The 14,370-nt window shown below is 42.6% G+C and overlaps 1 pseudogene; it reads left to right on the top strand.

Moving 5' to 3' along the window:
- The first annotated feature begins 265 nt into the window (after positions 1–265).
- LOC103303057 (histone H3.3C-like) lies at positions 266–760 on the top strand (annotated as a pseudogene).
- The last annotated feature ends 13,610 nt before the right edge of the window (positions 761–14,370 follow it).

The following is a 14,370-nucleotide window of genomic DNA, read 5'->3' as shown; positions in this document are numbered from 1 at the left end:
TAAAACTAATTGGCCATGTGATGAGACCATGCACACATGGCCTAAATATTGGTCACAATCACAAAAAAAAGCTTAATCCAGCCCAGCAAATACAGATGAAAGTATAAACTGTGAAGATGTGTTTACATATGGAGTATGTGTAAAAGTGACATTGAAATAGCTTTTAGGTGTTGACAGCCCCCGTGGCTCTCTAATGCCTGCACTGCCTCCAGCTCGCTGAGCGCCAGCCGAAGGATAGGAGGATAAGTAAAGAGGTCTCTATACCATGGCTCCTACAAAGCAAACTGCCTGCAAATCCACTGGGGGTAAAGCACCCAGGAAGCAGCTGGCTACCAAAGCCACTCGAAAGAGTGTGCCCTCTACTGGAGGGGTGAAGAAACCTCATTGTTACAGGCCTGGCACCTTGGAACTTTGAGAAATTAGACTTTATCAGAAGTCCACTGAACTTCCTATTTGCAGACTTCCCTTCCAGCGTCTGGTGCAAGAAATTGCTCAGGACTTCAAAACAAACCTGTGCTCCAAACTGCAGCTATTGGTGCTTTGTAGGAAGTAAGTGAGGCCTATCTGGTTGGCCTTTTTGAAGACACCAACCAGTGTGCTATCCATGCCAATCTTGTAACAATTATAGCAGGAGACATCCAGCCAGCACACCGCATACGTGGAGAACTTGCTTAAGAATCCACAATGATGGAAAACATTTCATTCTTAAAAAAAAAAAAAAATTTTATTCTTCCTGTTAGTAGTAGTTCTGAACATTAGGTTCCCCCCCCCCCACCATGGGGTCAAAAGGTACCTAAGTATATGATTGCAAGTTGAAAATAGGAGACAGAAATCAGTTATTGGCAGTTTTTCCATTTTCATTTGTGTGTGAATTTTTAAAATATAAATGTGGAACATAAAGCATTAATGTAAGTCAAATGTTTCAATGAGCAAGTTTTAGCTTTATAACAATATAAATAGACATGTTAAATTTTTCTGGACAATGCCAGAATTTTTATTTTTTTTAAACAAGTAAATTTCTTATTGATGGCAACTAAATGGTGTTTGTAGCATAATTATCATACAGTAGATTATATCCATTCACTATATTTTTCTAACTTAGTTGTCCTACATGCAAGTACATGTTTTTAATGTTGTCTTTCTTGTGTGTTATTGCTGTAATTTTGCTATTAAAATACATTAAACTAAATATCCTATATAATAAAGAGGTAATATACAAATTAACCCTCACACCCTCACAAGATGGCTGCCTACGACCAGGCCAGCAGGGGGGTTAGTGAGGGACTACCAAACAACTGAACAAGCAGACTGCATGGGGTGACCAGGCCAGCAATGGGGTTAGTGAGGAACAACCAAGCGACTGAACAGCAGGCTGCATGGGGCAACCAGGCCAGTGGGGGGGCCATGAGGGGTGACCAGGCCAGAAGGGGGGCAGTTGGGGGTGACCAGGCCAGCAGGCAGGGCAGTTTGGGGTGACCAGGCTAGCAGGGGGGGCAGTTGGGAGCAATTAGGCTGGCAGGGGGCAGTGAGGGGTGACTAGGCCAGTAGGGTGGGCAGTTGGGGGTGACCAGGCCATCAGAGGGGACAGTTAGGGGAGACCAGGCAGGCAGGCAGGTGAATAGTTAAGAGCCAGCAGTCCAGGATTGTGAGAGGGATGTCCAACTGCTGGTTTAGACCCGATCCCTGGGATTGGGCCTAAACCAGCAGTCAGACATCCCCCAAGGGGTCCTGGATTAAAGAGGGTGCAGGCTGGGCTGAGGGGACCCCCCCACCATGCACGAATTTCGTGCACCGGGCCTCTAGTCATTATATAGTGTCCTTCTTTGTCTTCTTTATCAGCTTCGTTTTTTTTAAATAAATCTTTATTGTTCAGATTATTACAGTTGTTCCTCTTTTTTACCCCCATAGCTCCCCTCCACCTGGATCCCACCGCATCCCATGCCCTCGTCCATAGGTGTAAGATTTTTGTTCAATCTCTTCCCATACCCCCCATATCCCCTTCCCCCCAAGAGTTGTCAGTCCACTCCCTTTCTATGCCCCTGATTCTATTATATTCACCAGTTTATTCTGTTCATCAGATTTTTTATTCACTTTATTTTTAGATTTACTTGTTGGTAGATATGTATTTGTTGTCACTTTGTTGTTCATAATTTTTATCTTTACCTTTTTTCTTCCTCTTCTTAGAGAATACCCTTCAGCATTTCATATAATACTGGTTTGGTGGTGATGAACTCCTTTAGCTTTTTCTTGTCTGTGAAGCTCTTTATCTGACCTTCAATTCTGAATGATAGCTTTGCTGGGTAGAGTAATCTTGGTTGTAGGTTCTTGCTATTCATCACTTTGAATATTTCTTGCCACTTCCTTCTGGCCTGCATAGTTTCTGTTGAGAAATCAGCTGACAATCGTATGGGTACTCCCTTGCAGGTAACTAACTGTTTTTCTCTTGCTGCTTTTAAGATTCTCTCTTTGCCATTTGCCCTTGGCATTTTAATTATGATGTGTCTTGGTGTGGTCCTGTTAGATTCCTCTTGTTTAGGGTCCTCTGTGTTTCCTGGACTTGTAAGTCTATTTCTTTCACCAGGTGGGGGAAGTTTTCTGACATTACTTCTTCAAATAGGTTTTCAATATCTTGCTCTTCTGGCACCCCCATAATTCGGATGTTGGTACGCTTGAAGTTGTCCCAGAGGCTCCTTACACTATCTTCATATTTTTGGATTCTTTTTCCTTTTTGCTTTTCTGGTTGGGTGTTTTTTGCTTCTTTGTTTCAAATCTTTGACTTGATTCTTGCGATCCTCTAGTCTGCTGTTGAATATCTGTATGTTATTTTTTATTTCAGTCAGTGTATGCTTGATTTCTAATTGGTCCTTTTTCATATCCTTGAGGGTCTCACTAAATTTCTTGGATGTTTCTAGAAGATTCTTGAGTAATCTTATAATCATGATTTTGAACTCTATATCCAGTATTTTGCTTTCATCCATTTCTTTCATTTGGGACTTGTTTCTTTGTCTCCACATTTTGGCTGCTTCCCCGTGTTTCTTTCTATGTACTGGGTAGCTGATAAGTCTCCTTGAGTTGATAGAGTGGCCTTGTGTAGTTGGTGTCCTATAAGGCCCAGTAGCTCAGCCTTCCCAGTCACCTGAGGTAGACGCTCTTGGTGCACCCCTTTGTGGGCTATCTGCACAGTATTGTAGTTAACCCTTGATTGCTATTGGTATCACTGGGAGGAGTTAACCTCCAGGACAGTTGGCTGTGATGACTAGCTGTGTCTATACTGGAAGATCTGTTGTGCAGGAGACATCCTTATGGGGCAGGACTTGCTTCATTAGGGCTTTGGTGCTCACGGAGTCTTCCCCTTGAGTGTGTCTCTTATGGATGTGAAGAGTTGTAATCTGCTATGGTCTTTCTCTGACCACTGAGTACACTGGCTCTTGGATCTCCAAGGAGGTGCAAGGTCAGCCACTGTTTGGGGCCACCCAGCAGGAGCTACAGAGACATCTGCAGATTCCTCCTCTTTGTATGGGGTTTGGACAAGCTCAGACAAGGCCCAGCTGTGAAGCAAGGCCACTGCTGCTGCCAGGCAGTGGGCCTTCTTTTGGAATCTCTGGGGCTCTCTCACCCAGCTGCAGTTTTTTTTTTAGGCAAAAGGACAGGCCATTCATATGAAAAAGCCAATGTGCACAGCTTGGGTGGGATTGTAAATTGGGAGGGGTGGGGTATCTGGGAATCATCAGGGTGGAGAAAACAGCGATGGCTACCCTGAACCAGAGAAGTTCCAGGTTCTCTGGGTCCCATGCCCCTGTTCAGGAACAATGATCGCTGCGAGCACCTCTAAGAGCAAGCCGCCCCTGCATTCCTGTCCCGATGCCAAACAGTCCAGTTTCACCCTGTATGTGCCTGGGTCCCCCAGAGTCTCACCCAGAACTGTGGTTCAGAGCAAGCAGGAGATTGTATCTCCCGGTTTAAAGAGCATCATATCCAGGTGCCAGCACTTTCCCCTCCTCTTCACCTCTTACTGGTCTCAATGTGCTTTTATTACCTCTCTAGTTGTGGAATTTCCACTCAGCCAGCTTTCCCGCAGTTCTGGGTGCTATTTGTTCTATGGTTTTGATGTGGTTGTGAGGGACAGCAAGTATAGGTGATTACCTATGCCGCCATCTTGGTTTCTCCCATCAGCTTTGATTTAATGTCTATTTTGTCTTATATAAGTTTTGCTAGCCCAGTGTTTTGTGTTTTTTTTTTAATTCTATTTGCATGAAATATCTCTTTACTTCCTTTTACTGTTAGTCTGTATGTACCTTTTCTTCTGGGGTGGGCCTCTTGTAGACATCATATATATATATATATTCTTATCCATTCAGCCACCAATATATATATATATATTCTTATCCATTCAGCCACCCTATGTCTTTTTATTTTAGCAGTTAAGCAATTTGAATTTAAATTGATTATTGATAGGTACGTATTTATTTCCATTTTTTCCTTTATAATTATACTAGAGGCCTAGTGCATGAAAATTAGTGCATTTGGGAGGGGGTCCCTTAGCCCGGCCTGCACCCTCTCACAATCTGGGACCCCTCAGGTAGGGTCCCTAGGCCTGACCTGAGATCAGGGCCTATCAGGGCTTTCCTTCCCCTGGCTGCAGGCAGCTGGCCCCACCACCGTCGCTGCCTCTGCTTGCCATCTGTACAGCGCTAGCCACCTCCCCTGCCATTGGTGGCCTCCCTCTGCAGGCTACAGGCTAGGGTGTGAAAGCTTGGCTGACCTGGGCCTCCTTCTTTCCTTGCTGGGGGGTGGGGCCAGCCCTGTGAGGGGCCATCTGCCTACCTGATCGCCCATAACTGCTGGCCTGCCTACCTAATTGCCCCTAACCACTCTGAATGCCTACCTGATCACCCCTAACCACTATGCCTGCCTGCCTGATTGCCTGCCTGATTGCCCCTAACTGCTTGCTTGGGGTGCGGCCAGCCTGGCCAGGCTCTGGAGTGGTCTGGTCTCTGGTTGTTCCAGTTGTGATGCCTCTGGCCTTTCATTATATAGGATTTCTCTCCTTTTTGTTTTTTCTTCTGCTTAAAGAACAGCCTTTAACATATTTTGTAATACTGGTTTGTTGGTAACGAACTCCTTTAGAGTTTTCTTCTTTTGGAAGCACTTTATTTCACCTTCAATTTTATTTATTTGTTGATATTTTAGAGTTTTATTTTCTTTGTCTTTTCTATCACCATTTATTTCCCTTATACTCTCCTCCACTTCCACCAACCCTCCCCCCTTCAATTACCACACTGTTGTCCTTGCCCATGAATTGCTTCTCCTTATTTTTTTCTTTTTTGCTCATCCCTCCAACACCCAAAACTCCTCATTGCCCCCCACTGCCACCAGAGCTGTCTGCCTGCTCTCTATCTATGAGTCTGACTCTATTTGTCTTATTCATTCAGTTGTTCATTAAATTCCCCATATAAATGAAATCACAGCTCTGGTACATTTACACAATTCAATACTATTTGGCTATAAAAAGGAAAAAAAAAAGTTACCCTTTGTGAGAGCATGGACGGACCTGGAGAACATTATGCTATGTAAAATAACTCAATTCCTATTTTATTAAGGTATTATATGTGTACATATCTTATCTTTGCCACCCCCACCCCACTCCCATATATGCCCTCACCCCCCAGAGTTTTGCGTCCATTGGTTTTGCTTATATGCATGCATACAAATCCTTCGGTTGATCTCTTATCTTCCCCACCTCTCCCTAACCTTCCTGCTGTAATTTGACAGACTGTTTGATGCTTTACTGCCTCTGTATCTATCTTTTTGTTCAACAGTTTATAATGTTCTTTATTATTCATAAATGAGTGAGATCATGTGGTATTTTTCTTTCATTGACTGGCTTATTTCACTCAGCATAATGTTCTCCAATTCCATCCAGGTTGCTGCAAATGGTAAGATTTCTTTATTTTTTATGGCAGCATATTATTCCATTGTGTAGATGTACCATAGTTTTCTGATCCAGTCTTCTGCTGATGGGCACCTAGGCTGTTTCCAGATCTTATCTATTGTAAATTGTGCTGATATGAAAATAGGGGTGCATATATCCTTTCTTATTGGTGTTCCCAGTTTCTAAGGATATATTCCTAGGAGTGTGATTACTGGGTCAAATGGGAGTTCCATTTTCAGTTTTTTGAGGAAACTCCATACTGTTCTCCACAGTGGCTGCACCAGTCTGGATTCCCACCAGCAGTGCACAAGGGTTCCTTTTTCTCCGCATCCTCGCCAACAGTTGTCACTTGTTGATTTGTTGATGATAGCCATTCTGACAGGTGTGAGATGGTACAGCATTGTTGTTTTGATTTGCATCTCTCCAATAATTAGTGACGTTGAGCATGTTTTCATGTGTCTCTTGGTTTCCCTTCTGTCTTCTTTTGAAAAGATTCTATTTAAATCCGTTGCCCATTTTTATATTGGATCATTTATCTTCCTTTTATTAAGTTGTATAAGCTGCCTGAAGATGTTGGAGATTAAACCTTTATCAGTGATACCATATGCAAATATGTTCTCCCATACAGTGGGCTTTCTTGTTGTTTTGTTGATAGTTTCTTTTGCTGTAAAAAGCTTTGTATTTTGATGCAGTCCGATTTATTTATTTTCTCTTTAACCTCCATTGCTCTAGGGGCAGTATCTGTGAAGAAGTTCTTTTGGCAAATGTCTGAGATTTTGCTGCCTGTGGATTCCTCTTTTATTTTTATGGTTTCCCGTCTTATGTTTAAGTCCTTTATCTGTTTTGAGTTTATTTTTGTGTATGGTGTAAGTTGGTGATCTAGCTTCATTTTTTTGCACTTATCTGTCCAATTTTCGTCTTGATTCCATTGTATGTTCATGCCTCCTTTGTCAAATATTAATTGAGCATAGTGGTTTGGGTCAATATCTGGATTCTCTATTCTATTCCATTGATCTATATGTCTGTTCTTGTGCCAGTACCAGGCTGTTTTGAGAATAGTGGCTTTGTAATACAGCTTGAAATCTGGTATTGAGATCCCTCCTACTTTAATCTTCTTTCTCAGGATTTCTGTGGCTATTCGGGATCTTTTTTTATTCCAGATGAATTTTTGGAGAGTTCTTTCTAGGTCAGTGAAATATGCTGTTGGTATTTTAATGGGGAGTACATTGAACCTATAGATTGCTTTGGGAAGTATAGACATTTTAATGATGTTGATTCTACCAATCCATGAACATGTTATGTACTTCCATGTGTTTAAGTCTTTCTCCATATCTTTTTTCAGTGTCCTGTAGTTTTCCCCGTATAGGTCTTTTACCTCCTCAGTTAAGTTTATTCCTAGGTATCTTAATTATTTTGGTGTGATGGTAAATGTGATTGCCTTTTTAGTCTCTCTTTCTGTAAGTTCACTATTGGTGTATAGAATGGCCATAGTTTTCTTGGCGTTAATTTTGTATCCTGCGACATTGACAAATTCATTTATTAAGTCTATTACTTTTTTGATGGAGTCTTTCGGATTTTTTATGTACAATATCATGTCGTCTGCAAATAAAGACAGCTTTACTTGTTGTTTTCCAATTTGGATGCCTTTATTTATTCTTCTTGTCTAATTGCAATGGTTAATACTTCCAGTTCCATGTCACAAAGGAGTGGTGAGAGTGGGCATCCCTGTCTTGTTCCTGTTCTTAGGGGAAATGTTTTTAGTTTTGTCCATTGAGTATGATGTTTGCTGTGGGTTTATCATATATCGCTTTTATTATGTTGAGGTATGACCCTTCTATTCCCACCTTGTTGAGCATTTTTATCAAGAAAGGGTATTGGATTTTGTCAAATGATTTTTCTGCATCTATTGATATGACTATGTGATTTTTACCTCTCAATTTGTTTATGTGATGTATCACTTTTATTGATTTGCGGATATTGTACCATCCTTGCATTCCTGTGATAAATCCTACTTGGTCATGGTGTATGATCTTTCTGATGTACTGCTGGAGCCGATTTGCTAGAATTTTGTTGAGGATTTTGGCATCTAGGTTCATGAGTGATATTGGTCTGTAATTCTCTTTCATTGTGTTGTCTTTATCTGGTTTTGGTATTAGGGTGATTCTGGCTTCATAGAAGGAGCCTGGAAGTGTTCCTTCCTCTTCAATTTTTTGGAATAGTCTGAGGAGGATAGGTTTTAGTTCTTTCTTGAATGTTTGGTAAAACTCTCCTGTGAAGCCGTCTGGCCCCGGGCTTTTGTTTGCTGGGAGCTTTTTGATGACTGCTTCAATTTCATCCATAGTTACTGGCCTGTTGAGCTGTTTAGATTCTTCCTGATTGAGTTTTGGAAGGTTATATTTTTCTAGGAATATGTCCATTTCCTCCAGGTTGTCCACTTTGTTGGAATAGAGTTGTTCATAGTATTTTGTAACAATCATTTGTATCTCAGCGGAGTCTGTTGTTATTTCACCTTTTTCATTTCTGATTTTGTTTATTTGGGTCCTCTCTCTTTGCTTCTTGGTGAGCTTGGCTAGAGGTTCATCAATCTTGTTTATCCTTTCAAAGAACCAGCTCTTGGTTTTGTTGTTCTTTTATATGATTTCCTTGGTCTCAATGTCGTTTATCTCCACTCTGATCTTTTGTATTTCCTTCCTTCTGGTTACACTGGGCTTTTTTTGCTGCTCTTTTTCTAACTCTTTGAGTTTTAGGCTTAGGTAATTTATTACCATTGTTACTTGTTTTTTGCAATAGGCTTGTAGAACTATGAACTTCCCTCTCAAGACTGCTTTCGCTGTGTCCCTTAGATTTTGGATTGTTGTGTTTTCATTGTCATTTTTTGCTATGATGTTTTTTATTTCTTCCTTGATCTCTCTGGTGACCCAGTGCTTGTTTAATAGCATGCTGTTTAGTCTCTATGTGTTTGATTTCTTTGGATTGTATTTATTATAGTTGATTTCCAGTTTTATGCCACTGTGATCTGAGAAAATGCTTGATATAATTTCTATCTTCTTGAATTTGAAGAGACTTTTCCTATGACTCAGCATATGGTCTATCTTTGAAAATGACCCATGTGCACTTGAGAAGAATGTATATTCTGTGGCTTTGGGGTGAAATGTTCTAAAGATGTCAATTAATTCCATCTGGTCTAGTGAGTCATTTAGGTTTGATGTTTCTTTGCTGATTTTTGGTTTAGAGGATTTGTCTAGTGGTGTTAGTGGGGTATTAAGGTCTCCTACTATGATTTTATTGCTATTAATCTCTCCCTTGATATCCTCCAGGAGTTTTTTTATGTATTTGGGTGCTCCTATATTGGGTGAGTATATGTTTACCAGAATTATTTCTTCTTGTTGTATTTCTCCCTTTAGTATTATGAAGTGGCCTTCCTTATCTCTTGTTATGGCATTTACTTTGAGGTCTATTTTGTCAGATATAAGTATTGCTACACCAGCTTTTTTTTCATTTCCATTTGCCTGAAAAATATTTTTCCATCCCTTCACTTTCAATCTGTGTGAGTCTCTTGTTCTGAGGTGGGTCTCTTGTAGACAGCATATATATGGGTCATGTTTTTTTATCCATTCAGCCACTCGATGTCTTTTGATTGGAGCATTTAATCCGTTTACATTTAAAGTTTTTACTGAAAGGTATTTGTAGTCATATCTATTTTTGTGTCTGTATTCCTTCTTACCTGTTTATTTCTTCTTTTTACAGTATTCCCTTTAGCATTTCTTGCTTTGCTGGTTTGGTGGCGATAAACTCCCTTAGCCTTTTTTTGTCTTCGAAGGACCTGATTTCCCCTTCAATTTTGATTGATAGTCTTGCTGGATATAGTATTCTTGGATTCAGTCCTTTGCTTTGCAACACTTTGTACACCTCCTTCCATTCTCTTCTAGCTTGTTGTGTTTCTGTTGAGTAATCATTTGACAATCTGATGGGTGTTCCTTTGTAGGTAACTCTCTGTCTCTCTCTTGCCGCCTTTAAGATTCTCTCTTTATCATTTATATTTGCCATTGAAATTATGACATGTTTTGATGTGGGTCTTTTGGGGTTGATCCTGCTTGGGACTCTCTGTACTTGCGTAACTTTTATCTTTCCCATCTCTGGGAAGTTTTCTGTCATTATTTCTTCAAATAGATTTTCTAATCCCTCCTGCTCTTCTTGTCCTTCTGGCAGCCCTATTATACTCATGTTACTTCGTTTCATGTTGTCCTGAAGCTGCCTTAGGCTTTCCTCCCGCTTTTTAATTTTTTTTTCCAATTGCTGTTCAGATTGAGCTTGTTTCTGTACCTGATCTTCTAACTCACTAATTCGGTCCTCTGCTTCTTGTAGTCTACTGTTGAAACTTTCCATGGTGTTTTTGATTGTAGGTATATCACTTTGCATTTCTTCCTGATTCTTGCATAAGTTGTTGATTTTCTCATCCATCCAATGTATAAATTCCACGACCATTACTCTGAACTCTTTTTCAGTCACGTTGCAAGCTTCAGTTTCACTAATTTCCTTTCTTGGCGACTCTTCATTTTCTTTCCTCTGTGAATTGTTTCGTCTCCCCATTCTGACTATCACCAGAAAGCTCAAGCTTCAGTTTGTGTGGACCCGGGCCATGTGCTGTGGGGACTTTGTTCCACCCGTTTCACTGAAGTGCTCTGACACTAGGATGTGTGGCTGCCATTGGTTGGTGGGAACCAGACTTGCCCAGGGTCAGTGTCCCCTGTGTTCTGTGTGGTCTCGTGTGCACACTTAGAATCAGGGGCCCTGTCTGCACCACACTGTTGGTATGTGCCGAAAATGAGATCCTTAGCATGTGCCAGGAGTTAGAGTTTCCCTGTGTCTGCACCAAGAATCGAGTGTCAGAGTCTCTGTTGCCTCGTGCAGTTTCTCGTTGAGAATCAGGGTCCTTGTGTGTGCATGAACCAACAATTGGAGTCACTGGCTCTTAGTGTGAATGCGCTATGAGTAAGGGATCCCAGGCAGCTGTGTCCAGCTTGCCAAATTCCCTGAAGTGGATCTGCATCCTATGTGTGCTCTCTCTACGGAGCCAAACAGGTAGGGCTTCACACACTCTCAAATTCCTGAAGGGGAGCTGCCTCCGTGCACTCTCCTAGATTCCACGAAGGGGGGCGGAGTCTGTCCTGTGCTCCAAATTCCCCAAAGGGGAGCCCCTCTGTGTGTGCTCTAAGATTCCCCGAAGGGGAGCTGTGTCCCGCAAGCCAAATTCCCCCAAATTCCCCGAAGTGGAGCCCTCTGTGCATGCTGTCAGATTTCCCCGAAGGGGAGCTGCGTCTGTCCCACATGCCAAATTCCCTAAAGGGGAGTGCATCCTTGTGCGGGCACTCTGTAGCTTGGGAGAGGGGCGGGTCTATCAGTTACTATGGCGCTATCTGGGAGCCTGCAGGGAGGGGGATAGGCTCTTTGACTCACGGAAATTTGCTGCCAGGAAGTCTGGATTCTTGTCTGTTGGTCTGAAGCTGTGATAGCAGTTCTCTGTCTCCAGTGGCTGCAGGGTCCTGGTTTGTGTCTGAAGCCAGGATCCTAGTCTCAGGCAGCTCTGTTTCTCAAGATGGAGTGGTCTCCGCGTCCGTACCAGCTGCCGAGAAGTGTCCGCTTTGTGTGCGGGGCTCCGCCATCTAGAACTGCCTGGTTAGGCAGCCCCTTGGAAGACCTGCAGAATCTAACTGACCCTAGCTCATACACTCACACACACACACCACAGACGTCTACACTCTCCTCTATGGGTTCCTCACTCACACTCTCTCTCTCTCCCTACCTTCCTGCCGGTCACCATCTTTACTTGATCAATTCCTATTTTAAATGATAGGAGGGTGGGAGGGAATGCAAAAAAAGAAAGCAAAGAGATTAGCCAAAAATATATAGGCATAACCCATGGTCCCAGACAACAGTGTGGTCAAGACTAGAGGAAGGGTGGGGTCTGGGAAGAGGTGGTCAAAGAGCGGGAAAATGGGGTATATCTGTAATAGTGTCAACAATAAAAATAAATTTGCAAAAAATTACAATAAAAAATGGGGGTGTTTTTGCTACCTTGTCTTACAATTTGCTGAATTGATCCTCTGCTTCATCTAGGCTGCTATTGATACCTTTTAGTGTATTCTTCATTTCAGACATTGAATTTTTAATTTCTGAATGGTTCTTCCTTTGTTTGCTTGCTATCTCTTTGTTGAAGTCATCACTACATTTTTTTTTGAGCATCCTTATAACCATTGTTTTTTAACTCTATATCTAGCAGCTTGTTTGCTTCCATTTCACTTAGTTATTTTTCTGGGGATTTCTGCTGTTCTTTTATTTGTGGCATATTTCTTTATGCCCCCATTTTGGCTACCTCTTTCTGTTTGTTTCTGTATATTAGGTGTTCTGATATGCCTTGGTATGGCTGCATTTTGTAGTAGGTGTCATGTGGGGCTCAGAGTTGCAGTCTCTTTGATCACTTGAACTAGGTACTCTGGAATGTCTCCTGTGTAGGTATGTGAACCCTAATGTTGTAGTTGAGTTTTGAGTGCTGTTGGTCCATCTATGGGTGGGCTTACCCCTCCTCTTGCTATGAGGATTGACCATGATTACAATGTATGAACTGCTGTGTGGTAGCTGACTCCACAAAGTTGAATTTGTCCCAAAATGTCTGTGTCTGCCAAGGTCTACCTTTGTCTGTGCTGCTTGTGGAATTAATTAGGTCATACTCTAATCTGGTCTGAACCATTAAGTGTGTTGTTTCTGGGGCCACTTCAAAGGGGATCCAGTGCTGGTTAATGTCAGGAGCTGCCTGTGACTGGTCCTTGGCTACCTGTTTGGAACTACAAATTGATCCACAGTTTGTGGTTGCCTCTGTGGGGCTTGGGTGTGTGTGGAAAAGGCCTAGCTGTGTACCAAGACTTTTCAACCAGTACTGAGACTTGGACAGGTCAGCAGAAGGTCCAAGGCTCCCCAAGGTCCACCTTTACCTGTTAGCTACCTCTTAGGCCCAGTCACCAAATGAAACTCTGGTGGTTACATGAGTTGTGTGAAAGGCACTCAGTGACTCACTAGTTAAGAGTGAGTGGTATTCACTATATTGATACAAATTCTAACTCAGCACCACTTCTAGGTTTGAGACTACTCAGCAGTAGTTTCAGGATACACCAAATTCTACTGCAGTCCTTTGTGTTGGAGCAGAGTCTCAGGGATTCATCATGGTGTAGGCAGCCGTATTCATAAGGCCCAACCAGACCAAGATTTGGCCACACAAAATGAAGGCTCTGCACAGGAATGGTGGCAGTGGTCTGGTGGGGGAGGGAAATATGGCCACCACCAAGAGCCACAAAACTCAGTTTTTCCCAAGGTCTTCCCAGACCTCCTAGAGAGTCTTCTGCATTGGGGCACAGGGCTGACCACAGCCCATGGGCAATATTGCAGAATGCAATCTCAGCAGGGCAGGGCCATCTGGAATCATCAAGTTAATTGTTTTCCCCTGGTGGAGCTAGTGGAACTCCTGTGGGTGGTAGAGCACCCTATTGTGGCCCTGAGAGATGGGGCACAACTTCTCAGGCACTCTGGCACAAGGTACAGCTACTATGGCCTGCAGGGGGGTTGGGGATGTGTGTTGTGCCACACAAGGTGCTACTGTGAGGTCTCACTGTAGCAGGAGTGGAAATTGTCCCCACCCTAGTTCCACACAACTGTGTCTGTTTCTCCCTAAGTTTGCTCTCAAGGTCACTTCTAGGAAGTCTATACAGTGTACTCAGACAGCAGATTCCTTTGCAGTGTGGGTGGTCAGGAGGGTGGGGCTTATACAGTCCCCCAAATCTAATACAGTTTGGAAGGGAGTGTTTAACCTAGAAAATATGGCATCTGGGATAGAAACTCAGCACAGAGAAACTGGTGGCTGTCTCTTCAGCTCTCTTCCCGGGGCTACAAAACCCAGTATGTCCTTGCAAGCCTCTTATCTTCTCCAAGCTACACTCCCTCTGCCAGAACACAGGGTGAGTGAACTAAAACAAGATTTTGTGTATTGGCTATTTAAGAAGGTGCCTGGATTTCTAGAAGACTCCAATCTCTCCCAGGAAAACAGTATCCTTGCTAATTTTCACAGCCAGATATTTTGTGGGCTCCTCTTCTCAGCTCTGGTGCTGTGGGCTGAGGAACCCAGCATGGAGTTGAGACCTCATGTCCTCATTGGGGTCCTTTGCAGCTGAGATATTCCTCTCAATTCTCAGCTGATGTACATGGGTGCAGGGCCAGCCCTTTCTGTGTCTCCACCCTTCCTACTAGTCTCAATGTGTCTTCTGTAAATCATTGGTTATAAGACTTCTGTTCAACTAGTCTTCAATTGGTTAGTCAGGTTGGTTGTTCTACAATTTAATTCTAGTTTGGGCCTGGGAGGATGTGAGTGTAACTTCTACTTATCCCCCTGC

This window comes from Eptesicus fuscus, chromosome 1 (assembly GCF_027574615.1).
Source record: "Eptesicus fuscus isolate TK198812 chromosome 1, DD_ASM_mEF_20220401, whole genome shotgun sequence".
Lineage (NCBI taxonomy): Eukaryota > Metazoa > Chordata > Mammalia > Chiroptera > Vespertilionidae > Eptesicus > Eptesicus fuscus.
The sequence above is the reverse complement of the archived record's forward strand: the minus strand, read 5'-3'. Positions and strand labels throughout refer to the sequence as shown.